General features: G+C 45.2%; 1 long non-coding RNA gene across 1 annotated transcript; it reads left to right on the forward strand.

The window, feature by feature from the left end:
- The first annotated feature begins 9393 nt into the window (after positions 1-9393).
- On the forward strand, positions 9394-15675 carry LOC127051854 (uncharacterized). The gene is made up of 2 exons (XR_007774626.1): positions 9394-9449; positions 15497-15675. It is a non-coding gene; the product is annotated as an uncharacterized LOC127051854 (long non-coding RNA).
- Positions 15676-15999: the final 324 nt, after the last annotated feature.

The raw sequence follows: 15999 nt of genomic DNA on the forward strand, positions 1-15999 counted from the left end.
ATATATTACAGAACTAGAGGCCCTGATCCAGCAAAGCACGTTGTCACAAGCTTACCCTAAAGTGTGTGCTTAAGTAAGGCAGATGCAGAAGTGCTTTGCTGGATTGGACCTAAAGGTCAGTTCCCAATGGAAGCACATTTTAAAATCTTCCAGAATGACGGCCTTTTGCACAGAATTGTGAGCCTAATCTTGCTCTCCTTAGCCTTTTTAAGTAGCAACAGACTTTTTGAGCTGATTTCAGTTTGACCGCTTGAAATCTGCTTCACTTGAGTAATGGTGGCAAAATCAGCTCTATAATATTTTTGTTATTTATATATTAGGGACTTAACTTGTGAGTTGAGTGTTTCTTCCTAAGGAGTAAACAGGTAAATATATCATTATATCAAACCTCAGTAAAACCTCTCACAAATCTGGCTGGTAAATATGAGAAAATGTGCACAAAAATATAGCAAATCTTCCCTTGGCTTCAGTAGGACCTGAGGGAGCTGACCTCCTATGGGAAACCAGCTCACTTCTTTAGGGACATCCCTTTAGGCCTCTATACTGGAAGGTTTGGCCTAAGTAATTGGTAGAGTTTTGCTGTTGCCTTCAGTGGGAGCAGGACTGCAGTGGCCGTCTCCCCCCAGCTCTAAGAACTCCAGTGCTAAGTGGCTTTTCGTTACGTACCTGGACAAGTGAGCTAGGCACAGAGAATTGTTGAGTGTCCTAAGGCCGAGTAGTAAGATGGGAATGGGCGTCAGGTCACAATCCCCTTAGCTGATCCCCAACTCCCTCTGTGCTGATTCTCTAAATTGAGATCAATGTGCATCAATGAAAAACATTTGGGGATGAGCCACTCTAACAGGATACATGCACATTCACCCTTCCTTCTCTGGCTAAGTCAGTACTTCTCTAACAATAGCTAACAACCTCAACGTTTCAGGAAGCGTTCTTACCAGCTGCATTAGAGTCTGCCGAACTGAACGTGAACACCGTTGGCTGAATGCAAACCTGCTCTTGGCAGACATGCAATCCCTCCCTTTGGGACTTTTGGATTCTCACATGATGACACTGCCTTGTGACATCCCAATGTAAATGCCATCATGTCCATATGCTGCATGCCTGGTAGCTGAGACTGGAGCAGAGACCACACCTCTGGTATATGAACTGACAAAGGGGGCCAGGACTGTTCAGCTTCCTGGGGAGCAGGGCCTCTCTGCCCTTTGAAATTCTCAGCAGCAAACCTGTTTTCCTTAGACACTCGCTTGCAACACTCAACATCTGAAACTCTTTCCTTCCTTCCTTCCTTCCCAAACTTCCTCCAGTCCAACTGGCCTTCTCCGTCCTTGGCTCACAGCAATGAGGGCAGCTCCCAATGCTACATGTCAGACACAAGTCATATTGGTGGGATCTGGGCCCCAAACACCAGCAGAACATCTCTAAGCAGCTCCTGGCCCCTTGATGGCTTTCAAGAGTCCTGGAATTTCATCCACTTTTATCATGGTTAAGTGGCTAATGGGCTATCTGTGTTTTCTAGTCTAGCAGGAGGATTCCCTTCTGCTTTGGCTGGGAGACTTTGTTTATTGTTACATGCTTCTAACTAATCTACTACACAAGTTCTTTTCTCAATTCATTTGTGAATTTCTTTCATGGCAAAAATGACAGCACCCTTCAGTGATTTTCTCCGGGAAGATGCCCTGACTCCACTCCCTGGGACAGTTTATGATATTCTAGCTAACATTATTACATTCTTTATCATTGTATTCTTAGTTACCTCATGACATTTTTAACACTTTGGGATTTTTTTGGTCTAACTGCTGTTGCAGTAGAGCTACATGTTTTAATAACTAATTACTGAGGAATGCTAACTATGCAAAAAACCATTCTCATGTAACTCAGTATATATATTGTAGATCAGCATCATTGTTTTGTAGATGGAGTTTAGCTATAAAAGCTTCTTGCACAAATATACATAAGTTTAGAACTGCCCCACACTCACACAGAACCCGTCACACTCTGCTGAAACTAACATCACGCTTTGCCCAAAGAGCGGTTTACTTCGAATACTATCCCTGGGAACCCTGTGCAGAGAACCCAAATTGGGCACTTCACATATTGTTTCCCATTCAAAGCCTTTTCAGTAGCACAGCCATCCTGCGTCAGCATTTTGGGCCTGATTGAAAGCCCACTGGAGTCTTTCCATCAACTTCAATAGTCTGGAGCTGATCCTTAAAGACAGCCACAGAGATCCAGCGGAAGGCTTGTCACACAACTCAACTGACTTCACAAGCATAGACCAAGGTCAGGAGACATTAACACTCATCATGTAACTAGCAGCCTCGGTTTTCCAAGGCTGTCCCCAACCCCAGCTTTCCCCCACAGAATCAGCGCCTTCTCCCTGTTGTGCCTGACGTTCGGTCGGTGACTGCAAAGGGGAGAGCAACAAATGCTGCAAGTTTCATCACAAACAAGATCAGCCCTAAACCTGGCATCAGATTCAGGCAACCAGTTTCAGGCAACCAGCTTCCTGCCCCCAAAGCAGCCCCTGGACAGTGACGGTACCAATACTCCGCTCCTTTGAATATTTAAAGAGGACAAGCAGTATATACGAGAAGGGAACTGTTATTCATACATTGCTAGAGCTGTGTTTGTTATCAGGAAGTTATAATCTGAGTCATTTTGAAATGACTCGGAAAAGAACAAACCAGGTGCTCAGTGCTGGTCTCATTAGGGGTTCATGCAAAGTGCTTTACTTTCAGAAGTACTGCAATGTCTGTATCACTCTCTAACGGCGGGGAAGCCCTCATTCCCTTCAATATCTCACCCTGCACCTAAATGAATGGCCCAGTCCCTCACTTCCACCTGGGCAGCTCTCACTGAAGTCTCTAGGAATTGTGCAAATTCAGTCCTAAGGGTCACACAGGTAAAGGTTCCTGTTTATTTATGTCAGTAAATGTTGAGTGTTGCACCAGCACATATCTCAGTGCAAACAAAAAGCCATTCCCATGTGCAAATTAGGTAATTACCCATGAAAACAGGGAACTCAGGAATGATTATCATATTTGTAAACACGATCACTCATCTGTGTGAGGAAAATCAGTATGCATGGAGGATTGGTCCAACTTTGGTTCTTCCTCTTACAAATTTGGCCCTAAATTTGTAGCCCAAAAGTGAAGTTAATATTGTTCTCACCATTAGTAAAACTTCATAAGGAACCTTACTTATAGGTTCCTGAAGAGAGAGAGAAAAATGCAGTTTTCAGATAAATGAGAATTAATGCAATATTTCTTGAAGTGGCACCAAAGACAGTGAATTCATTCTGTATCCATGGGACTGTCGGATGTACCTCCGTAGGTGTTCATTTGTAATCTGCAGCACTTAATGGAAATTTACCATTTTATAATCAGTAAGAGCCTTTTATTGTAAGTGTGCTGACATTACGAATTCATTTGGTATTCATTGTAATAGCACTGATCATAATGAACCTCTTTGGTATTCATTTGGTGTCATACGTATGTTCCATATTTCCGCAAGAGTCTTACTGTAATTCAGCGTTAGTTACCAGTAGTTAATATAGAAATAATATAATGTCACGTAGGCCTTTACTTCAACTTAATAATAACTTACCCTAAATTTAGAAAGACCTGAACACGGTATTGCGAAGTTTTTATGAAGCTCAATTGTGCAATTCAGTGCTGTGATACTCATTCGTGAAGAGTAGGTTAAAAAACCAAACCCACTTCAATCCTATAGTAACTGTGGTGCTTGGAGATGCTTTGCCTGAGCACATGAGAGCTTTGAAAATGTTGGCAAGCAATATCCATTGGAGGTACATGTCCACCTGCCTCTGTCCTTGCATGCCCCCATCTGAGCTCAGACAACAGGATGTAGCTCCAAACACCATTGACTTCCTTCGCCACTTCAATCAACTGTTTTGTTGTAAGACTCTGAAAGCAGTTTAGGGAAAAGCATCTTCAAACCCCCCTGTTACAACTTGTAATTCTTTGAGCATTGTCTGTGAGCTTCCCCACTCATGGTGAGAGGTCAAGCTAACTCCAGACCTAAAGGAGGTGGGTCTGAGGATCCTCAGCAGAACAGAGACTATGGGGCAGCCCTCCCAAATTAAGGAGCAATGCTGCTTAGTATAGACCCGCAGTCACTTGTGCAACTGTTCTCTCTAGTTCACTGACTCTAAGAAATGGGGACTTCCGGGGAAGGCTTAAGCATGCTTGGCTAAGCACTAAAGAAACAGCTACTCTATGCTGACAGAAATCATTCTGTGTTCACATGGAACACAGCACAGATCTTGGATCAAGATGCAACTAGTAATTTGGTTCGATTTTTCCATGATGACCAGGCCACATCCCATGAAGGTTACCATTGCTGCACCAGGGGACACTGCCCTCCTCTGAGAGAGGAGAAACTAACATCTGAATAACATAAGTTTAGCTGCATGACCTGCAGCTGTTCATTTAAAGAAAGAGGCATGCGGGAGAAAAGAATCCTGTGGGGCAGCCCCCTGAAATGACAGGCTGGATAGTTGGCAGGAGAAGGGGCAGGAGGGCCTGTGGCTCACCCCAAGCACACTGAGCTTACCCAGACTCTAGGGAGTGGTGAGGACTCCGAGGAGGGGATTGCAGTGGCATGTTTGTTGTTTTGCATAGATCTGTAACTCCTGGGCTGTCTGCGAGTAAAGAGTGTGTGTTGAAGAAGTCTGTGCACAAAGCCCATGTTCCTTACTTTACTCACCTTGGGACCCAGATAAAGCAGAGTGCCCAGGAGTGAAGAGCTCTGGCAGCATGCAGCAGCAGCTCAGGAAGCTTGGGAAGGTCAGCACTGCTTCCAGGGCACTTGGGCTGCCGAGTCCCACATCCCGAGGAGGGGTGACAGGCAGGGTGTCTACATCCAGGAATGTGTCTTGCAAGCCAGAACTAGAAACAGTGTCTGGAAACTGCCTAGAGCCAGGTGTGTTGGAAGCATTTGGGAACCAATACAACAAACTGATGATCATCCACTAAGGGGACCCACCCAGGGCTGGAACAGCCACTACCTGAGAAAACAAATGGAGTGCTATAGTTTACGGAAGATCCTGGCAGAAATGTGAATATTTGCTTTCTTGGTTGTGAGTGGTAGATTGCCATGGTGAAGCAGCGTTGTCAACAGCTAGAGAGCAATGAAGTGAATATAACATATTCTAGGTTTTGACATATTGGACCCTTTACAGGATTTTAAATGGAAAGCTGGAAAACAAGGACTCTTAGCTCATACATCTACAAGGAAGCGTGTGGCAGCTGATGCATGTACAGGATATACCACTCGATTTCTAAAGACTGAAACTGCAGTTCAGCTGATTACACTTGTTGGTTTTGAGGCATTTTGACAACTTTTCCCCCTTTGCTGCTACAAGAGTTCAGCTTGAACTAGAAGTAATGCAGCACGCTGTGGAAGTAGGAAGTAGCCATATTGGTTCTTTTACACATTGCTCTTACCAGTGCAGAAATGGTAGGGCCATTCACCAGGATGAGAAAATAGAGCCTTTGACCAGAAGACTTGAGTGGACGAGGTATTAGAGCAAGTCTGGTCCTCAGTCAATTGGATCACTAGATCTGAGTTCAAAGTACACTCCAAACACACTCAAAAGGGCTTCCTGTGAAAGGTGGTTCTCTAATTCAGTGGTTCCCAACCTTTTTTGTCTGGCAGGCACCAGACGATGAGCCACGGAGGACCATGGCAGCAGATGAGCATTCGGCGGCATTTCGGCGGTGACACCTCCGGATGACGCAATTTGTCAGCGGCAAGCAGCATCATCCAGAGGCATTGCTGCAGAAATGCGGCTGGCCAGTACGCAGGCATGCTTAGATGCCCCAGCGGGCGCCATGGCGCCTGCAGACATCACACTGGGGACCCCTGCTCTTATTCCTCTTAATACAATTTCTTTCTTCTATTGTTTATTTTATCAGTTGTTCCAGTTTCAGTGTTAGAATGACAATTAAATGACTATTCTAAGTTGGATTCCCATGTTTCACCACATTCTATTCTCTCTAGATCCTTATACTATGATCCTCATTCTCTGGGTAGAATTCCCATTGGAGTCATTCTGACAGCATAGTAATACATGGTAGGATTTGATACTTGCCGTATCATGAACAAATGATGGGTGAGATTTGGTTCTGATTGATATCAGAGTGCCTGCAGCATGGCTTTCGAAAGCCAAGAAGGGTTTGGTCCATGGGTGCCATTTTATACATGCTAGATTTGCCCTCCCATTGCCTGACTCAGATTATTAGGGGAATGAGCCTTCATCACAAATGGTCAGGGACTGACCATTTGCCTAGTCAACAGGCCACGCTTTACAAGCTGGAATGTGTTTTTTAGTCTGGCAGTAGAAAGTGAGCCATAGAATGAAGACGGAAACTCATGTCCATTAGCCTGAAAGAGAGCCAGGTTTCTCCCACAAACAAGAGTAAATGAAGCTGTTGAGAGGTGCAGCAATGTCCTCATGTTCAGAATAAAGTGATCACGACACCAGGATTCCATTGGGAATGCATATTCCTCTCTCTGGATTTGGAGAGGGATACGTCACGAGCCTCAGGGTGGATCGATGACTGTGTCAGGGACATGGCAGTGTGTGCCTTAGGCTCAGAACATCCCTTCCATGTGTCTTTTTCCTAACTGCTTTTGCCAAGAGCCCCAAGAGACTGAAAGGCAAGAAGCTAAGAGGACAGAGCATGGACAAAGCCATGCGACAGCTTGTTAAAATGCAATCTTTGGATTGCTTCACAGAAGCTTATAATTTTCACACAGCCAACCTCAAGCTGCAAACGCTGGATACAGCAAACCCTGCTGTATATATTGCAAATATTCATGAGCACCACATTCTCATTCTTAAATGTTATCTTTTGTCTCCGTGAATTGTGCTGAGCTTCTTATTGACTCATGATCCTTGCCCACACAGCTACACATAGATTCTGTCTTCCACAGCTAATTGCCTGCTCAACCTAGATAGCTCACTGTCCAATTCAGCAGGACCACAATCAGCTCACTCCCTAGATATCCACAGAAGCATGGAGTTTGCATCTTCCTGGCTGACTCAATACGCTGTTATAACCAGTGCCTTCAGAGAGATTAACCACCCTGGTGTTGAACTCATTAATCCTGGACAACCAACAAGAAATGTCACCTTCCCACCTGCATCTTGTTGGGAGTCTTTGCCCCTTCCCAGGGGAGGAGTGTCAGAGCACATTGATCACCTGCATAATACAGCATTTGGGATTGAAGGCAGCAGCAGCATAGACCATTTAGAGTGTGCAAAACATGGCAGGCAGCTTTCTCACTGGTTGGCCATTGAGAGCACCTGGCTGGTGTACGCCACCCTCCATTGTTCCTCTGTTTGCTCCTGATGCCCTTCAAGGTCCTGGTGCAGATATGCTGAGTCAGTCCCCAGATATATTAGGCACCACCTCTCAATCCATAACCCTCCAAGACAATGACATTCCTCTGGAGCTATGCAGCTAGTAAAGCCCAGGCCAGAACAGTGACAGCTTGAGACCAAACATCTTTGAGCACCTCACAATCTTTAACGTAGTAAATACATTCATGTTCATTAACTGAATGTAATGTAATACTGGGACTTCTGTTTTTCCTTTGGCAGAAGAGCCAGCCAGTGAGAGAAAGTGTAGGGAAAGGTAACTTTTCATGCATTGGAACAGTTTTTCAACAAGCTACAATGAGGAAAAGTAGTTTATTCCACGCTTACTTATTTATTTTTTAATTTTCTTTTGGGAAAACTGCTGTTTCCTGACAGAAAATATGAAATGTGGGCTGTTTCCCATGCCATGAAAACCCTTACACTATTACAATGAGTGAACTGAATGTTTTATTTTCAAAAGTGGCAAAATGTTTTCTCAGGCTTGTGATTTTGCATAATAAGTTTGGGGAAGCAGCTAATTTAACCCCGGAGAGAGGAGTATATTTTTAAAAGGCAACATTGAAAGAAATGAAACTGTAGTCACCTGAACAGCAACATTATAATAACCTTCCTACCGATGTCTGCAGTAAACAATATAAGCATTTACGCAACGGAAGTATATTCCGCATGAAATATTAAAGCACTTTCCATTCTAATATGACAATTGATTTATTAACATAACATATTAGTATTCAGTCTCACGTATTCTGCTTCTCTAGGCTGTTTGGCAACTATGTGTCTACCTAGGCATTTACATTCTTTCTGTTTCCTGCTTTTCTCAGTCTTTTGCCCCAGAGAGAAGCAACAAAAATGGAATGCCGGGACAAATATCTCCATATAAAAAGAGATGGATAATGTGAATACGAGAAATAAACAAAAGTGAAAGGTTAGGCAATGAGGTCTGCATGACTTCGAGATAGCTTTCAGTGACCTGCACAAAAGGAGCTGCGTACCCAGTCTCCTTATTTACTGATCTGTGTTTCTTCAATCACATAAATTCATAGATTCCAAAGATCAGAAGGGACCATTGCGATCCCTGTATAACACAGGCCAGGAACTTCCCAGAATGAGCAAATCTTTTAGAACAACGTCCAATCTTGATTTAAAACTTGTCAGTGGCAGAAAGCTCGCCATAACCCATGGTAAATTGTTGTTCCAGTTTCTAGTTACTCTCACCATTAAAAATGTACAGCTAATTTCCAATCTGAATTTGTCTAGCTTCAACTTCCAGCCACTGGATCATGTTACACCTTTCTCGGCTAGACTGAAGAGCCCATTATCAAATATTTGTTCTCCATGTAGGTACTTCTAGGCTATGATCAAGTCACCCCTTAACCATCTCTTTGTTAATCTACACAGATTGAACTCCTCAGGTTTTCTAACACTTTAATCATTCTCGTGGCTCGTCTCTAAACCGTCTCCAGTTTATCACCATCCTTCTTGAATGGATGTTGGATTATCTTTCTTTCTTTCTTTGTGTGGTTTGTTGAATTCCATATCACAAAACCCACTCATTGGTACCACTTGTGCCAACTACAGAGGAGATACCAAGGACTACATTACTTCCTTCTCCCAAAAGATGCCACTTACAGGCCAGGATCAAGGACCCTGGGCTAGGCAGTATCTGTGGAAGTGGGCACTTTCCCTGGCTGGGTTTATGTGTTAGGTTGTTGAGTGGGGGGGTTAAGTCTCCACTTCAGTAAGTGTTAACCTGCACAAGAAAGAAATCCACTCTCATATGAGATTAAGAAGAAAAAAAGGCAAGCTTGTCATAAACAGATAGCTAAGGGTTATTGTCTCTTTCACCTGGAAAGAAGTAACCTGAAACACCTGACCAGAGGACCAATCAGGAAACAAGACTTTTTCAAATCTGGGTGGAGGGAGGTTTGTGTGTGAGTCCTTTGTTCTTTGTCTTAAATCTGTCTCTCTCTCGGCTATGAGAGGATTTCTGTTTCCTGCCTTTCTAATCTCCTGTTTCCCAGTTGTAAGTACAAAAAGATAGGTTTGTTTTTTTGTATTTACATGTGTGTAGTTGCTGGAGTGCTTTGAATTGTATTCTTTTTGAATAAAGCTGTTTATTCATATTTCTTTTAAGCAATTGACCCTGTATTTGTCACCTTAATACAGAGAGACCATTTTTATGTATTTTTTTTTCTTTTTACATAAAGCTTTCTTTTTAAGACCTGTTGGAGTTTTTCTTTAGTGGGGAACTCCAGGGAATTGAGTCTGTGCTCACCAGGGAATTGATGGGAGGAAGAAGTCAGGGGGAAATCTGTGTGTGTTAGATTTACTAGCCTGACTTTGCATTCCCTCTGGGTGAAGAGGGAAGTACTTCTGTTTCCAGGACTGGAAATAGAGAGGGTGGAATCCCTCTGTTTAGATTCACAGAGCTTGCTTCTGTGTATCTCTCCAAGAACACCTGGAGGGGGGAAGGGAAAAGGTTTATTTCCCTTTGTTGTGAGACTCAAGGGATTTGGGTCTTGGGGTCCCCAGGGAAGGTTTTTGGGGGGACCAGAGTGCCCCAAAACACTCTAATTTTTGGGTGGTGGCAGCTTTACCAGGTCCAAGCTGGTAACTAAGCTTGGAGGTTTTCATGCTAACCCCCGTATTTTGGACGCTAAGGTCCAAATCTGGGAATAGGTTATGACATGAGTGGCAGCATTTGTGGGAAAGATAGAATCCAGAAGCCAGTAGGAATATTATATTTTTCTTTTATCTGCTAGGGGCTTTTAAGCAGAGACAGTTTGATTTTAAAAGGAACCAGAGAGAATTTTTTTTCTGCTCTCTCTGGCAGTTGTGGCTTGCATATTAAGCAAGGAACCATTAAGGAGCTATTAAGGGTCTTTTGTCACACAATAGCACTCCCATTAGGAGGCAATTACCAGCACTATACACATGCAAATATGTGGTTTTTCTGGTTTACTTTACATTTAAAAGATTAGCTAGAGGAAGAAAGGGAAAAAGGCACTGTTGCTAGGCAGACCCCAGGAGGCAACAGAGAACTGTGTTCAGAAAATAAACACCGGAGGGCACCCCAGCACAAGAAAACAGGAACCATGCCTACCAAGACAAAAATGGGGGCCGAAGAACAAATCAAAGAAGCTGAACACAGGCGAGAACTGGAGAAAAGACTAGAAGAGATGGAGCTAAGAGAAAGAGAGGCAGCCTACAAAAGAGAGCAAGCGGCCAAAGATGCAGATCACCAAAAACAGCTGGAACTCCAGAGGGAAGCCCACCGACAGGCCATGGAATTAGAAAAGGCTAAGCAAAACACAGCCAACCCTAACAACCCTGCGCCAATGATTGTTCCACAGCACAGGAAATTTCCCACCTACAAGGCAGATGATGACACCGAGGCTTCTTGGAAAATTTTGAAAGAGCCTTGGGTACAGCATCCCTGAAAACCAGTACATGGTAGAATTGAGGCCACAGCTAAGTGGACCTTGAGCAGAGGTGGCAGCTGAAATGCCTAAGGAGAAAATGAATGACTATAAACTTTTTCAAACCAAGGCCAGATACAGAATGGGGATAACCTCGGATCATGCCCGTCGGCATTTCAGAACCCAAAAGTGGAAACCAGATGTGTCATTTCCCAAACACGCCTACTACGCTGGGAAAAATTATGAGGTCTGGATATCAGGACACAATGTTAAATCCTTGAAAGAACTGCACCTCCTCATACAAATGGAGCAGTTCTTGGATGGTGTTCCTGAGGACATAACACGGTACATACAAGATGGAAAACCCAAAAATCTCACCGAGGCGGGAGAGATTGGAGCCAGATGGATGGAAGTGGCAGAAAGCAAGAAAGCTACTGTCAAGGGGAACGAATACCCCAGGGGGCACACAGACCGTAAACCCTACAACCGAGGACAGCCAAAGACCCCACATACAACCCAAGTAAAGCCACAGACACAGTATTCTTCCACCTCACCAGTCTCCAGTAACCCACCTCGACCCCAGTGACCCATCAGATGGAAGATGCTTTAAGTGTAATGAACTGGGATATATCAAGGCCAACTGCCCAAAGACCACCAACTGAGTGCAGTTCATTACACCACCATCACACCAAAGATCCCCAGGCCCAGATGCCTCTCAAATACCCTTGGAGCGAAGGGAAAATTTGAGAGTGGGCGGAAAGAAGGTTACTGCGTGGAGAGACACGGGGGCACCTGGAAAGAAGTAACCTGAAACACCTGACCAGAGGACCAATCAGGAAACAAGACTTTTTCAAATCTGGGGCACAAGTGTCAGATATCCACCAATCCTTCGTAGACCACAAATTCATCAACCCAAAGGCCCAAGTGACAATTTACCCCTTCATGTCACAAGCTGTAGACTTGCCTACAGCTGAACTGCCTGTCCAGTACAAAGGCTGGTCAGGAATGTGGACTTTTGCAGTTTATGACAATTATCACATCCCCATGCTACTGGGGGAAGACTTGGCCAACCAGGTGAAGCGGGCCAAGCGAGTGGGAATGGTTACACGTAGCCAAACCAGGCAAGCTTCCAGACCCATTCCTGTTTCTGAGCCGTCCACAGATGCCCCGTCTGTGTTACCAGAGACCTAGACAGAGGTAGTGGACCCGGATTCCATGCCAACCACTGAAACAGCCACAGCGCCTCCAGTCCCAGGCCCAGAACTGGAACAGCAACCAGCACCAGCAAGTGCAACCACATCTTCAAACTCAATGCCAGAGGGCGCCAGCAAGCCATAACTGGCAGAAGCAACAGACAGCCATACCCAAAAGGCTCAGCCAGAGCCTGAAATACCCTCAGGTGCACCAGCGGAGAGCGGTTCACCAGCAACAGAAACAACCCCATCACTTACATCGCTTCCAGAGGGACCAAGCCCAAGTCCCCAGTCTGAGGAAGAACTGGTGACCCCAGCCTCAAGGGAACAGTTCCAGACTGAGCAGGAAGCAGATGACAGCCTTCAGAAAGCTTGGGCGGCGGCACGGAGCACCCCACCGCCTCTCAGCTCTTCTCACCGATCCCGGTTTGTTATAGACCAAGGACTTTTATACAAGGAGATTCTTTCTGGTGGATACCGGGAAGAATGGCAGCCACAAAAACAGTTGGTGGTTCCAACTAAGTACCGGGGGAAGCTCTTAAGCTTAGCCCATGATCATCCCAGTGGCCATGCTGGGGTGAACAGAACCAAGGACTGGTTGGGGAAGTCCTTCCACTGGGAGGGGATGGGCAAGGACGTTGCCAAGTATGTCTGGTCTTGTGAGGTATGCAAAAGAGTGGGAAAACCCCAAGACCAGGTCAAGGCCCCTCTCCAGCCACTCCCCATAATTGAGGTCCCATTTCAGCGAGTAGCTGTGGATATTCTGGGTCCTTTCCGAAAAAAGACACCCAGAGGAAAGCAGTACGTACTGACTTTCGTGGACTTTGCTACCCGATGGCCGGAAGCAGTAGCTCTAGGCAACACCAGGGCTAACACTGTGTGCCTGGCCCTAACAGACATTTTTGCCAGGGTAGGTTGGCCCTCCGACATCCTTACAGATTCAGGGTCTAATTTCCTGGCAGGGACCATGCAAAAACTGTGGGAAACTCATGAGGTGAACCACTTGGTTGCCACCCCGTACCACAATCAAACCAATGGCCTGGTGGAAAGGTTTAATGGAACTTTGGGGGATATGATACGTAAATTTGTCTACGAACACTCCAATAATTGGGACCTAGTGTTACAGCAGTTGCTGTTTGCCTACAGGGCTGTACCACATCCCAGTTTAGGGTTTTCACCGTTTGAACTTGTGTATGGTCACGAGGTTAAGGGGCCATTACAGTTGGTGAAGCAGCAATGGGAAGGGTTTACGCCTTCTCCAAGAACTAACATTCTGGACTTTGTAAGCAACCTACAAAGCACCCTCCGACACTCTTTAGCCCTTGCTAGAGAAAATCTAAAGGATGCTCAGGAAGAGCAAAAGGCCTGGTATGACAAACATACCAGAGAACGTTCCTTCAAGGTAGGAGACCAGGTTATGGTCTTGAAGGCGCAACAGGCCCATAAGATGGAAGCATCATGGGAAGGGCCATTCACGGTCCAAAAGCGCCTGGGAACTGTGAACTACCTCATAGCATTTCCCAATTCCTCACTAAAGCCCAGAGTGTACCATGTTAATTCTCTCAAGCCTTTCTATTCCAGAGACTTACAGGTTTGTCTGTTTACAGTCCAGGGAGATGATGCTGAGTGGCCTGACGGTGTCTACTACGACGGGAAAAAAGACGGTGGCGTGGAAGAGGTGAACCTCTCAACCACCATGGAACGTCTGCAGCGGCGACAAATCAAGGAGCTGTGCACTAGCTTCGCCCCATTGTTCTCAGCCACCCCAGGACGGACTGAACGGGCATACCACTCCATTGACACAGGTAATGCTCATCCCATTACAACCCCACCCTACCGGGTGTCTCCTCATGCCCAAGCTGCTATAGAACGGGAGATCCAGAACATGCTACAGATGGGTATAATCCGCTCATCTACCAGTGCATGGGCATCTCCAGTGGTTCTGGTACCCAAACCAGATGGGGAAATACGCTTTTGCGTGGACTACCGTAAGCTAAATGCAGTAACTCGTCCGGACAACTATCCAATGCCACGCACTGATGAGCTATTGGAGAAGTTGGGACGGGCCCAGTTCATCTCTACAATAGACTTAACCAAGGGGTACTGGCAAGTACCGCTAGATGAACCTGCCAAGGAGAGGTCAGCATTCGTCACCCATGCGGGGGTGTATGAATTTAATGTCCTTCCTTTCGGGCTGTGAAATGCACCCGCCACCTTCCAGAGGCTGGTAGATGGTCTACTAGCAGGACTGGGAGAATATGCAGTTGCCTACCTCGATGATGTGGCCATTTTTTCAGACTCCTGGCCCGAACACCTACTACACCTGGAAAAGGTCTTTGAGCGCATCAGGCAGGCCGGACTAACTGTTAAGGCCAAAAAGTGTCAAATAGGCCAAAACAGAGTGACTTACCTGGGGCACCAGGTGGGTCAAGGAACCATAAACCCCCTACAGGCCAAGGTGGATGCTATCCAAAAGTGGCCTGTCCCAAAGTCAAAGAAACAGGTCCAATCCTTCTTAGGCTTGGCCGGGTACTACAGGCGATTTGTACCACACTACAGCCAAATCACTGCCCCACTGACTGACCTGACCAAAAAGACCCAGCCAAATGCAGTTAAGTGGACTGATGAGTGTCAAAAGGCCTTTACCCAACTTAAGGCAACGCTCATGTCTGACCCTGTGCTCAGGGCCCCGGACTTTGACAAGCCATTCCTAGTAACCACAGATGCATCTGAGAGTGGTATAGGAGCAGTTCTCATGCAGGAAGCAACAGATCACAACTTCCATCCTGTCGTGTTTCTCAGCAAGAAACTGTCTGAGAGGGAAAGTCACTGGTCAGTCAGTGAAAAGGAATGCTATGCCATTGTGTACGCCCTGGAAAAGCTACGCCCATATGTTTGGGGATGGCGGTTCCAGCTACAAACTGACCATGCTGCACTAAAGTGGCTTCATACTGCCAAGGGGAACAACAAGAAACTTCTTCGTTGGAGTTTAGCTCTCCAAGATTTTGATTTTGAAATTCAGGACATCTCAGAAGCTTCTAACAAAGTAGCTGATGCACTCTCTCGTGAGAGCTTCCCAAAATCCAGTTGTTAAAAAGTATTCTTAAAATGTAGAAGTTTGTTAGTTATATACTTAGTGGTATATGTAAAGGTGCATGTGTTGTATTAATCTGTTTATTTTAAAGTTCTAGGAGGAAATCACAGCCAGTGAGCTTCCCCACTGTCTGCAGTTTGGTGGGCATGTCATAAACAGATAGCTAAGGGTTAATGTCTCTTTCACCTGGAAAGAAGTAACCTGAAACACCTGACCAGAGGACCAATCAGGAAACAAGACTTTTTCAAATCTGGGTGGAGGGAAGTTTGTGTGTGAGTCTTTTGTTCTTTGTCTTAAATCTGTCTCTCTCTCGGCTATGAGAGGATTTCTGTTTCCTGCCTTTCTAATCTCCTGTTTCCCAGTTGTAAGTACAAGAAGATAGGTTTGTTTTTTTGTATTTACATGTGTGTAGTTGCTGGAGTGCTTTGAATTGTATTCTTTTTGAATAAGGCTGTTTATTCATATTTCTTTTAAGCAATTGACCCTGTATTTGTCACCTTAATACAGAGAGACCATTTTTATGTATTTTTTTTCTTTTTACATAAAGCTTTCTTTTTAAGACCTGTTGGAGTTTTTCTTTAGTGGGGAACTCCAGGGAATTGAGTCTGTGCTCACCAGGGAATTAGTGGGAGGAAGAAGTCAGGGGGAAATCTGTGTGTGTTAGATTTACTAGCCTGACTTTGCATACCCTCTGGGTGAAGAGGGAAGTACTTCTGTTTCCAGGACTGGAAATAGAGAGGGTGGAATCCCTCTGTTTAGATTCACAGAGCTTGCTTCTGTGTATCTCTCCAGGAACACCTGGAGGGGGGAAGGGAAAAGGTTTATTTCCCTTTGTTGTGAGACTCAAGGGATTTGGGTCTTGGGGTCCCCAGGAAAGGTTTTTGG

Source organism: Gopherus flavomarginatus, chromosome 5 (genome assembly GCF_025201925.1).
Source record: "Gopherus flavomarginatus isolate rGopFla2 chromosome 5, rGopFla2.mat.asm, whole genome shotgun sequence".
NCBI lineage: Eukaryota > Metazoa > Chordata > Testudines > Testudinidae > Gopherus > Gopherus flavomarginatus.